At 48.1% G+C, this 11,442-nt stretch overlaps 1 long non-coding RNA gene across 1 annotated transcript; it reads right to left on the bottom strand.

The window, feature by feature from the left end:
- Positions 1–2,096: 2,096 nt before the first annotated feature.
- Positions 2,097–3,187, bottom strand: LOC140911998 (uncharacterized). Its single transcript, XR_012159196.2, has 2 exons — positions 3,066–3,187; positions 2,097–2,530 (listed from the first exon to the last, which is right to left on the bottom strand). It is a non-coding gene; the product is annotated as an uncharacterized LOC140911998 (long non-coding RNA).
- Positions 3,188–11,442: the final 8,255 nt, after the last annotated feature.

Genomic DNA, 11,442 nt, shown 5'->3' with positions numbered 1-11,442 from the left:
GACCTGGACTGTGGGTTCATGAAAACGGCCAAACTGAGGGCTGCCATGAAGCTCCAAGGTGAGCAAATCCGCCAATAAGTGCAAGACCCACCAAGGTAGAGCAGGAACTTTGTCACACCAGCTTCTCATCCACTGTAATGCCCAGGTCCTTTTCTGCAGAACTGCTGCTTAGCCAATCGGTCCCCAGTCTGTAGCAGTGCGTGGGATTCTTCCCTCCTAAGTCCAGGACTCTGCACTTGTCTTTGTTGAACCTCATCAGATTTCTTTGATACCGGCTGCCAACTAGACATGGAGCCGTTGATCGCTACCCATTGAGCCTGACAATCTAGCCACCTTTCTGTCCACCTTATAGTCCATTCATCCAATCCATACTTTTTTAACTTGCTGGCAAGAATACTGCGGGAGACTGTACCAAAAGCTTTGCTAAAGTCAAGATATATCACATCCACTGCTTGCCCCATATCCACAGAGCCAGTTATCTCATCATACAAGCCAATCAGGTTGGTCAGGCATGACTTGAGCCCTTGGTGAATCCATGTTGACTGTTCCTGATCACCTTCCTCTCCTCCAAGTGCTTCAAAATGGTTTCGTGAGGACCTGCTCCATGATTTTTCCAGGGACTGAGGTGAGGCTGTAGTTCCCCAGGGTCTCCTTCTTCCCTTTTTTAAAGATGGGCACTATATTTGGCTTTTCCCAATTGTCCGGGACCTCCCCCAATCGTCACGAGTTTTCAAAGATAATGGCCACTGGCTCTGCAATCACATCAGCCAACTCCCTCAGCACCCTCGGAAGCATTAGATCTGGATCCATGGACTTGTGCATGTCCAGCTTTTCTAAATAGTCCTTGACCTGTTCTTTCACCACTGGGGGCTGCTCACCTCCTCCCCATGCTGTGCTGCCCAGCGCAGCAGTCTGGGAGCTGACCTTGTCTGTGAAGACAGAGGCAAAAAAAGCACTGAGTACTTCAGCTTTTTCCACATCCTCTGTCACTAGGTTGCCTCCCCCATTCAGTAAGGGGCCCCCACTTTCCTTGACTTTCTTCTTGTTGCTAACATAGCTGTAGAAATCCTTCTTGTTCCCCTTCACATCCCTTGCTAGCTGCAACTCCGGTTGTGTTTTGGCCTTCCTGATTACACCCCTGCATGCTCAAGCAATATTTTTATACTCCTCGCTAGTCATCTGTCCAAGTTTCCACTTCTTGTAAGCTTCCTTTTTGTGTTTAAGCTCATGGAAGATTTCTTTGTTAAGCCAAGCTGGTCACCTGCCATATTTACTATTCTTTTTGCACATTGGGATGGTTTGTTCCTGCGCCTTCAATAAGGCTTTTTAAAAATACAGCCAGCTCGCCTGGACTCCTTTCCCCCATCAGTTCCCTGAGGGAGTCAAAGTCTGCTTTTCTGAAATTATCCACTCCACTCTGTATCAGAGACCTGTCCTCTTAATTATTTCCCCTCCCCCAATGTCTGTGTTGTCTGCAAACTTTATCAGCGATGATTTTATGTTTTCTTCCAGGTCATTGATAAAAATGTTAAACAGCGAAGGGCCAAGAACTGTTCCCTGTGAGACCTTATTAGAACCACCCCTGCCCAATAATGATTCCTCATCAAGAGTTACATTTTGAGACCTACCAGTTATCCAGTTTTTAATCCATGTAATGAGTGCCATGTTAATTTTGTATCATTCTAGTTTTTTAACCAAAATGCCATGTGGTCCAAGTCAAAGGACATACAGAAGTACATTATGTCAGCACTATTACCTTTATCAGCCAAACATTGTTTTGATGCAATTACAAGTTATCCCGTTCGTTTGACAGGATCTATTTTCCATAAACCCATGTTGATTGGCATTAATTATTGTCACGGACTCCCAAGACTCGTGCTCACTCTCAGCTCTGTATGGTCCCTGGGAGGAACCCCCTTCAGTGCAACAGCCCTTCTCGGGGGTCCGCTCCACCACCTGGAACCGCACCTCTCTGAGCCTTCAGCCTTCTCTCACCATGGGCCTCCTTAGGGAGTCCACTCGCTCTGGACCCCTGGGGCCTCTGCTCCCAGAGGGAATAATGCCACCCTGTTCTCTAAACCAAAGCAACTCTCAGCCAGTGTAAAACAGGAGGGTTTATTGAGCGTCTGAACCCAGCACAGGAAACTCTCCAGGCCTCAGGCCTGGTCTCCCTCCGCACAGCACATCTAGGTCTGTCCTGCATCCAGGTGCGCTCTGGCTGCTCTCCCCTGCCAGCCCAGAACTCCCCCACTTCCAGCTGGGCATCTGATATCACCGTCCCCCAAGCCCCACCTCTGTCCTTTGTCTTCTGTCCCAGGTAAACAGGTCACCTGGGTCTCCTCTCCTCTCAGCCTCTCCTCTCATCTGTCCTTTGTTCCCCTCTGTCTGGAACCGGCTGATCAGGTCACCGGGGTCCGCAGCCCATTGTCCTCTCACTGGCCAGAACTGGCTGTGACTCCCGAGCTGGGCCTCCCAGTCACCAGGTCACCAGTCGCTGGGGTCTCCATTCTCCAGACCGTTCGCTGGCCATCTGTAACAACAAACTCCCTCGTTAAACCAGTAACACCCAGGGAAACTGAGTCCCACCCCTTCTGCATGCAAACCATTGAAAACAACAAGAAAACCCCCTGCTTCGTCACAGTTATATTATCCCTTTTTTAATTCTTGATTAATCAAGTCCCGTATCCTCGAGGCTCCCAAGATCAAGCGCCGAGTCACTATCTGTTTTCCTGTTGCATCTCCTCCTTCTGCCTCCTCCACAGGTTGACTCTGTGGTTTGATCCTGACACTGGATGACAGCCCTCAAAGCGCATGGTGAGGACTCTGAATAGAGCAGCACAGAGAGACACCCAGCTGCTCTCGCTGGCAATGGCCGTGCTGACAGGCAGGGGCCCAAAGAAGGTTCAGGGGAGTTTGTGCTAAATCTAAATTAGATCGTCCTTAATTATACCCCTTCTGAGCCGTGAGGCTATGTGAGGAGTGAGGCAACAAAACCCCAGCACCACGGGGCCCCTCAGGCAACAGGCACAGAAAGGATCCTGCGTGGGTGGGTGACACTGACTCACTTCCACTAGCGGGGAACCGAACTCATCCATTCTCCCCCACAGCGGGGGTGAGGGGGAGCTGGAAACCTCGCTGTGCGGTCCCTTGGGATAATTGTTCAATGCGCCAGCAGGCAATTTCAGTTCTCTCACTGCCGGCTGGTGCCTTCCCTGAGCTGTGACGTCACCTTCAGGCTGTGCCAGTCAGAGGGAGGTGGGTGTTGGCATCGGCTGCTGAGAAAGCAGCCTGGGATGGACCCACAGTAGCCAACAAGTCACAGGGAATGTGCCACTGATCTCAGACTGGCACGGGGCCACGGGGTCAAATCAGAGCGCTCGAGCACCAGTATTCAAAGTGAAATAAACCCTGGAGATTGATGTGCAGCCCAAGACGCTCATGCCCCTCCGTCTCCTGGTGAGGCCCTTCCTTCCCATGCACCTGGCACCTGCACTGCAGTCAGCTAGCGCAGGGCAAACTATTCACCTCGCTCTCACTTGGGCAGCCCTGCAAGGAGTGCTGGGTTATGAGAAGCACCAGCAAGGCTCAGGAAGCTCGGCCAAGCTGGGGCTGGTTCATGCCATGCTCCCTATTTGCAGATCAAACCTGGCTGGGCATCTGGATTTTGTAGCGCATCTAAACACTACGATGAGGAGCCCCTTAGAGAGGCCTGTAACTAATACAGCAGAGACTCCTCTCAGAGCACTCTCTTTCCTAGCCCTGGCCTGCAATCCCAGGCAGCCCTGCCCACTTTAAACCTCAGCCCTAACTCCTGGTGCTCCTCTGATCCCTGGGAGAACTCTGCGTTAGTCACGGGTTAGAGAAGCTTGTGACAAGAGAGAGAGAATGACACTGAGAATCCTGTGCTGGCCCCTGCATCCCAAGGTGAACGTCACCCAAGGGTGTGGGATGGTTCATGGCAATGCTCAGCATTGCACTGGGCTGCCTCCAGAGTTACCCCCTCTGACCCGACGGTGACCAGATGTCCCTATTTTATAGGGACAGTCCCGATATTTGAGGCTTTGTCTTATATAGGCTCCTATTGCCCCCTTCCCCACCCATCCCCTGTCCTGATTTTTCACACTTGCTGTCTGGTCACCCTACTGCCAACCCCCAAAACTGACTGACATCCATCCCCTCTCGCCAGGGGTGGAAATGGGACCAAGGGGGCATAGTTGTGCGGTTCAGGCTCTGGACTAGAATTGCGGAGCTTTGGGTTTAATTCTGTCCTCTGCTGCCAATTCCCCATGTCACTTAATCTCCAGGTGTTAACATCTGTAAATAGGGATACTAACACTTCCTCGGCTCCACGCCTTTGTCTGTCTTGTCTGCTGAGATTGCAGATTTGCAGGCCCCATCTCTCACTAGGCATGTCTATGGGACTCTGATCCAAGATGGGGCTTCTAAGTGCTACTGGAATGCAAAGAAGTAATAAGAAATCCAGATCTGGATCAGAGCTTTCCCCAAATCGGGGGAGCGGAGTTCAGAACCAGGATTTTCATTTGAAGCCATCTAGGTCTTGCATCTTAGTAGCTAAACAATCTGGTGAGACGAGGATGAGGATAAAGAAGCAAAGGCCACGACCGGCTCGTCACAGTGAGCTGAAAAGGCCAGCTGGGGCCGAGTGCAGAAAGGCTTGTGCGGCTGTCAGTGTCTGGGAGCTGTTGTATAATAGAGGCAGAAAGAAAAAAAACAGACCAGCTGGCAGCAGAAGCACCGCCGGGGAAGGAAGCGTTCGGGTTGAAGTGAGGATCCAGCTCATTAATGCCGCCCCCGCAGGTGCACAGTACCGAGCTGGAGCAGAGCGGCAGTGGGCTGTCCTCGCCTCAGCCGGCAACGCTGATGGAAGGAGTGATCGTCCAGCTTTGTCAGTACAAACTAATCACCATCATTAGGGCAAATGACAGCTTCCCTCCCACCGCGCCGGTCACCCGAAAAGACCCAGTGGGCTGCTCAGAGCATCGGCACAGCACTCCTGAAACACGGCCACACGCAATAGAGCCCCGAGCTAGGCTAGGCTGGGCTAGGCTCTCTAGAGTACTAATGACAACAAAGGAGTCCCAGGCCAGGTTACTAACCCCTGCAGCCTGCCCCAGTTCATAGGCAGAAAGCTGGGTTGCAGACCTAGTGTGGACTCCTTGCTCCCCAGGCTGGCTGAGAACTAGGCATAGCGCAGTAGCGATGTCCTCAAGTGACAGGTTTCAGAGTAACAGCCGTGTTAGTCTGTATCCGCAACAAGAAAAGGAGTACTTGTGGCACCTTAGAGACTAACCAATTTATTTGAACATCAGCTTTCGTGAGCTACAGCTCACTTCACCGGATGCATACCGTGGAAAATACAGAAGATGTTTGTTTTTATACACACAAATCATGAAAAAATGGGTGTTTATCACTACAAAAGGTTTTCTCTCCCCCCACCCCACTCTCCTGCTGGTAATAGCTCATCTAAAGTGACCACTCTCCTTACAATGTGTATGATAATCAAGGTGGGCCATTTCCAGCACAAATCCAGGGTTTAACAAGAACGTCTGAGGAAGGGAGGGGGGGGGTTAGGAAAACAAGGGGAAATAGGTTTCAGAGTAACAGCCGTGTTAGTCTGTATTCGCAAAAAGAAAAGGAGGACTTGTGGCACCTTAAAGCTCATGCTCAAATAAATTGGTTAGTCTCTAAGGTGCCACAAGTCCTCCTTTTCTTTTTAAGGGGAAATAGGTTACCTTGCATAATGACTTAGCCACTCCCAGTCGTTATTCAAGCCTAAGTTAATTGTATCCAATTTGCAGATGAATTCCAATTCAGCAGTCTCTCGCTGGAGTCTGGATTTGAAGTTTTTCTGTTGTAATGTCGCAACTTTCATGTCTGTATTCGCGTGACCAGAGAGATTGAAGTGTTCTCCGACTGGTTTATGAATGTTATAATTCTTGACATCTGATTTGTGTCCATTTATTCTTTTACGTAGAGACTGTCCAGTTTGCCCAATGTACATGGCAGAGGGGCATTGCTGGCACATGATGGCATAGATCACATAGGTGGATGTGCAGGTGAACGAGCCTCTGATAGTGTGGCTGATGTGATTAGGCCCTGAGATGGTGTCCCCTGAATAGATATGTGGGCACAGTTGGCAACGGGCTTTGTTGCAAGGATAGGTTCCTGGGTTAGTGGTTCTGTTGTGTGGTATGTGGTTGCTGGTGAGTATTTGCTTCAGGTTGTGGGGCTGTCTGTAAGGAAGGACTGGCCTGTCTCCCAAGATTTGTGAGAGTGTTGGGTCATCCTTCAGGATAGGTTGTAGATCCTTGATAATGTGTTGGAGGGGTTTTAGTTGGGGGTTGAAGGTGACGGCTAGTGGCGTTCTGTTATTTTCTTTGTTGGGCCTGTCCTGTAGTAGGTGATTTCTGGGTACTCTTCTGGCTCTATCAATCTGTTTCTTCACTTCCGCAGGTGGGTATTGTAGTTGTAAGAACACTTGATAGAGATCTTGTAGGTGTTTGTCTCTGTCTGAGAGGTTGGAGCAAATGTGGTTGTATCGCAGAGCTTGGCTGTAGACAATGGATCGTGTGGCATGGTCAGGGTGAAAGCTGGAGGCATGTAGGTAGGAATAGCAGTCAGTAAGTTTCCGGTATAGGGTGGTGTTTATGTGACCATTGTTTATTAGCACTGTAGTGTCCAGGAAGTGGATCTCTTGTGTGGACTGGACCAGGCTGAGGTTGATGGTGGGACGGAAATTGTTGAAATCATGGTGGAATTCCTCAAGAGCTTCTTTTCCATGGGTCCAGATGATGAAGATGTCATCAATATAGCGTAAGTAGAGTAGGGGCATTAGGGGACGAGAGCTGAGGAAGCATTGTTCTAAGTCAGCCATAAAAATGTTGGCATACTGTGGGGCCATGCGAGTACCCATAGCAGTGCTGCTGATTTGAAGATATACATTGTCCCCAAATGTAAAATAGTTATGGGTAAGGACAAAGTCACAAAGTTCAGCCACCAGGTTAGCCGTGACATTATCGGGGATAGTGTTCTTGACGGCTTGTAGTCCATCTTTGTGTGGAATGTTGGTGTAGAGGGCTTCTACATCCATAGTGGCCAGGATGGTGTTATCAGGAAGATCACCAATGGATTATAGTTTCCTCAGGAAGTCAGTGGTGTCTCAAAGGTAGCTGGGAGTGCTGGTAGCGTAGGGTCTGAGGAGGGAGTCTACATGGCCAGACAATCCTGCTGTTCACCTGCACATCTACCAATGTGATATAGGCCATCATGTGCCAGCAATGCCCCTCTGCCATGTACATTGGGCAAACTGGACAGTCTCTACATAAAAGAATAAATGGACACAAATCAGATGTCAAGAATTATAACATTCATAAACCAGTCGGAGAACACTTCAATCTCTCTGGTCACGCGATTACAGACATGAAAGTTGCGATATTACAACAGAAAAACTTCAAATCCAGACTCCAGTGAGAGACTGCTGAATTGGAATTCATTTGCAAATTGGATACAATTAACTTAGGCTTGAATAGAGACTGGCAGTGGCTAAGTCATTATGCAAGGTAACCTATTTCCCCTTGTTTTCCTAACCCCCCCTCCCCCTTCCTCAGACATTCTTGTTAAACCCTGGATTTGTGCTGGAAATGGCCCACCTTAATTATCATACACATTGTAAGGAGAAGGAGTACTTGTGGCACCTTAGAGACTAACCAATTTATTTGAGCATGAGCTTTCGTGAGCTACAGCTCACTTCATCATCAGCTCACGAAAGCTCATGCTCAAATAAATTGGTTAGTCTCTAAGGTGCCACAAGTCCTCCTTTTCTTTTTGCGAATACAGACTAACACGGCTGTTCCTCTGAAACCTGTCATTGTAAGGAGAGTGATCACTTTAGATAAGCTATTACCAACAGGAGAGTGGGTTTGTTTGGGGGGAGGGGGTGTTGCGGGGGGGGGGAACCCTGGATTTGTGCTGGAAATGGTCCACCTTGATTATCATACACGCTGTAAGGAGAGTGATCACTTTAGATAAGCTATTACCAGCAGGAGAGTGGGGTGGGGGGAGAGAAAACCTTTTGTAGTGATAAACACCCATTTTTCCATGATTTGTGTGTATAAAAACAAACATCTTCTGTATTTTCCACAGTATGCATCCGATGAAGTGAGCTGTAGCTCACGCAAGCTTATGCTCAAATAAATTGGTTAGTTTCTAAGGTGCCACAAGTCCTCCTTTTCTTTTTGTCCTCAAGTGAGTGACTCCACACACACCCTCCTGGAATGATGGGTGGGATGGTGTTGGCATGGGTTCCAAAGGGCATTGTCTCTCGTGCCAGGAGATGCGGAGTGACAATTCAGCAGCTAAAGAAGTCAATGAGAGGACTTGTGCTGGACTAGAGGACCTCTCGAGGTCCCTTCCAGTCCTACAATTCTATGCTTCTGTGCTGGTACGAATGCTCGGACAGAAACATACGGAGGCTACTTGCCCAAATGCTAAAAGTTAATGGGCCAAATCCATCCCTTGTCGATTTCTGGGGGATTATAGCAGAGATGAATTTGGATCAGTGTTTTTGCTCATTAGTCCCTTGGCTTCCATACAAAAGACAAGGGAAAGGGGAAAGTCCTCGGCTGGTAACAAATAACGACTTGAGAAGACACTTTGTTGATGCTTCCTGGGTAGGAGGTAGCCTTGAGCTATGCACCAACTAGCCCTTTACATGAGAAGTGATTTCACCAGGGAAAATTGAAAACTACGAAGGGCTGGTGGGAGCCGAATTCCTACCACGTTTCAGGCTAAGAGCCAGGATTTCGTCTCTTAGGCTTACATCTACACTGCAGAAAAAAACCCTGCAGAGCACGGGTCACCTGACTCGGGTTCACGGGGCTAAAAGTAGCAGTGTAGACACTCTCACGGAGGTGGGAGCTGGGTTCTGAAACGCAGCGAGGGGTGGGGGAGGGTCTCAGAACTGCTATTTTTAGCTCCGCAAGGAGAGTCCCGCCAGCCCGACTCAGTAGACCTAGGCTCTGACACTCGCTGCTGCCGGGGCGGGGGGGATTTGCAGTATAGACGAACTTTTAAAGTCTTAGCAAACGCAAAGGAAATGGAAGGCTTAATCTGTGGCCTCTCGTCTTTATGGGATCATAACTGCTGACAGCAGAAATCTCATTGTGCCTTTACCACAGAGAGGGCATGTTTCCATAGTCTGATATGGAGAAGACTAGGAGTTTCCGAAGCTGAGAGTAAGGGGTGGCGGAGTGTAGCCAGAAGGGCAGTAGCTTACACCTGCATGTTTGGAAGCATGCCCTTCAATAACCAGACCTCTCAGCTGCCATATTTACCAGGCCTGTCCTGTTCCAATGCATCCCTCCCAGGCTTTTGTCTGTTCTCAGGAGTCCCCTGGATCCCCACTAGAATTCCCTCCCACCGCTCCGAGAAGCTGAGTACTACAGCCCATTTACTTGGGCCAGGGTGGAGATCCTTGTTTGCATTGTTTCAGAATCAAAAGTCAGTGAGAACTATAGGCATTGTATGTGAATGCAGCTGCATTGTCATTCCATGCTGTGCTCTCCCTCGAGCGTGCAGGCTGCCTCTCTTTCACTGACTGAAAGGCAACGGACTATAAACGAAGGAAAGTCCAGGAAGAAATGTACTCACTGTCCGTGATCCTGGAACATTGCACTGAATGAACATTGCACGGTGTTTAACTCTCCCAGGTGTTTAACTGGTTAAAAGGCAGGAAACAAAGGGTAGGAACAAATGGTCAGTTTTCAAAATGGAGAGAGGTAAATAGCAAGGTCCCCCAAGGATCTGTACTAGGACCCCTGCTGTTCAACATAAGTATCAATGAGCTGGAAAAAGGGGTAAACAGTGAGGTGGCAAAATTTGGAGACGATACAAAATCACTCAAGATAGTTAAGTCCAAAACAGACTGTGAAGAGTTACAAGGACTTACAAACTGGGTGACTGGACAACAAAATGGCAGATGAAATTCAATGTCGATAAACGCAAAGTGATGCACATTAGAAACCATAATCCCAACTCTATATACAAAATGATGGGGTCTAAATGAGCTGTTACCACTCAAGAATGCTCTTGGAGTCATTGTGGAAAGTTCTCTGTAAACATCCACTCAATGTGCAGCAGCCGTCAAAAAAGTGAACATAATGTTGGGAATCATTAGAAAAGGGATAGAGAACAAGGCAGAAAATATCATATTGCTACTATATAAATCCAGGGTACACCCACATCTTGAATACTGAGTGCAGATGTGATTGCCCCATGGCAATAAAGATACATTGGCGTTGGAAAAGGTTCAGAAAAGGGAAACAAAAACGATCAGGGGTATGAAACAGCTTTTGTATGAGGAGAGATTAATAAGACTGGGACTTTTCAGCTTGGAAGAAGGACAACTAAGAGCAGATATGACAGAGGTCTATAAAATCTTGACTGATGTGAAGCAAGTGAATAAGGAAGTGTTAATTACCCCTTCACACAACACAATCACTGGGGACACCCAATGAAATGAATAGGCAGCAGGTTTAAAAGAAACAAAAGGAAATACTTCTTAACACAACGCACAGTCAACCTGTGGAACTCGTTGCCAGGGGATGTTGTGAAGGCCAAGACTATAACAGGGTTCAAAAAAGAATTAGATAACTTCACGGTGGACAGGTCCATCAATGGCTATTAGCTAGGATGGGCAGGGATGCAACCCCCTGCTCTGGGTGTCCCTAGCCTCTGCTTGCCAGAAGCTGGGACTGGATGACAGGGGATGGATCACTTGATAATTGCCCTGTTCTGTTCATTCCCTCTGAAGCACCTTCTTGCCCGCCCCAGTTAGAAATTACAGAAACTGGGTTTAATAATAAACAAAACAAATTTTATTAACTCTAAAAGGCAGATTTTAAGTGGTAAAAGGGGTAACAAACAAAACAAAGCACATTACAAAGCAAATGAAATCAAATACGCAAACTAAGCTAGTTTCACTATAGAAACTGGTTACAAATAGTATTTCTTCCCCTAGATATTGTTACAGGTAGTTTGCAAAGCTTCTGTGGCTCAGTGTTCCAGATATATTCCTTTTCAGACTGGACCCATCTCAGTCTGGACTCCCCCCTTGCCCTCCCTTTTGCAGTCTTTCTTCTTGGGTAGACAGGCCATGGAGAGCAGGAGTCCTGTTTGCCTTCCTCCCCACCTTCAATAGGATTCACATAAGGCAGGAATCCTTTGTTTCCCAAACTTGACACCCCGCACCCTTCCCTCACAGTGGAAAGTTTCAAAGGCGTAGCCATGTTATTCTGTATCCACAAAAACAACAAGGAGTCCGGTGGCACTTTAAAGACTAACAGATTTATTAGGGCATAAGCTTTCGTGGGTAAAAAACCCACTTCTTCAGATGCATGGGGTGAAAATTACAGATACAGGCAC

Source organism: Lepidochelys kempii, chromosome 5 (assembly GCF_965140285.1).
Source record: "Lepidochelys kempii isolate rLepKem1 chromosome 5, rLepKem1.hap1, whole genome shotgun sequence".
Taxonomy (NCBI): Eukaryota; Metazoa; Chordata; order Testudines; family Cheloniidae; genus Lepidochelys; species Lepidochelys kempii.
This window is presented reverse-complemented; position numbering and strand designations above follow the sequence as displayed.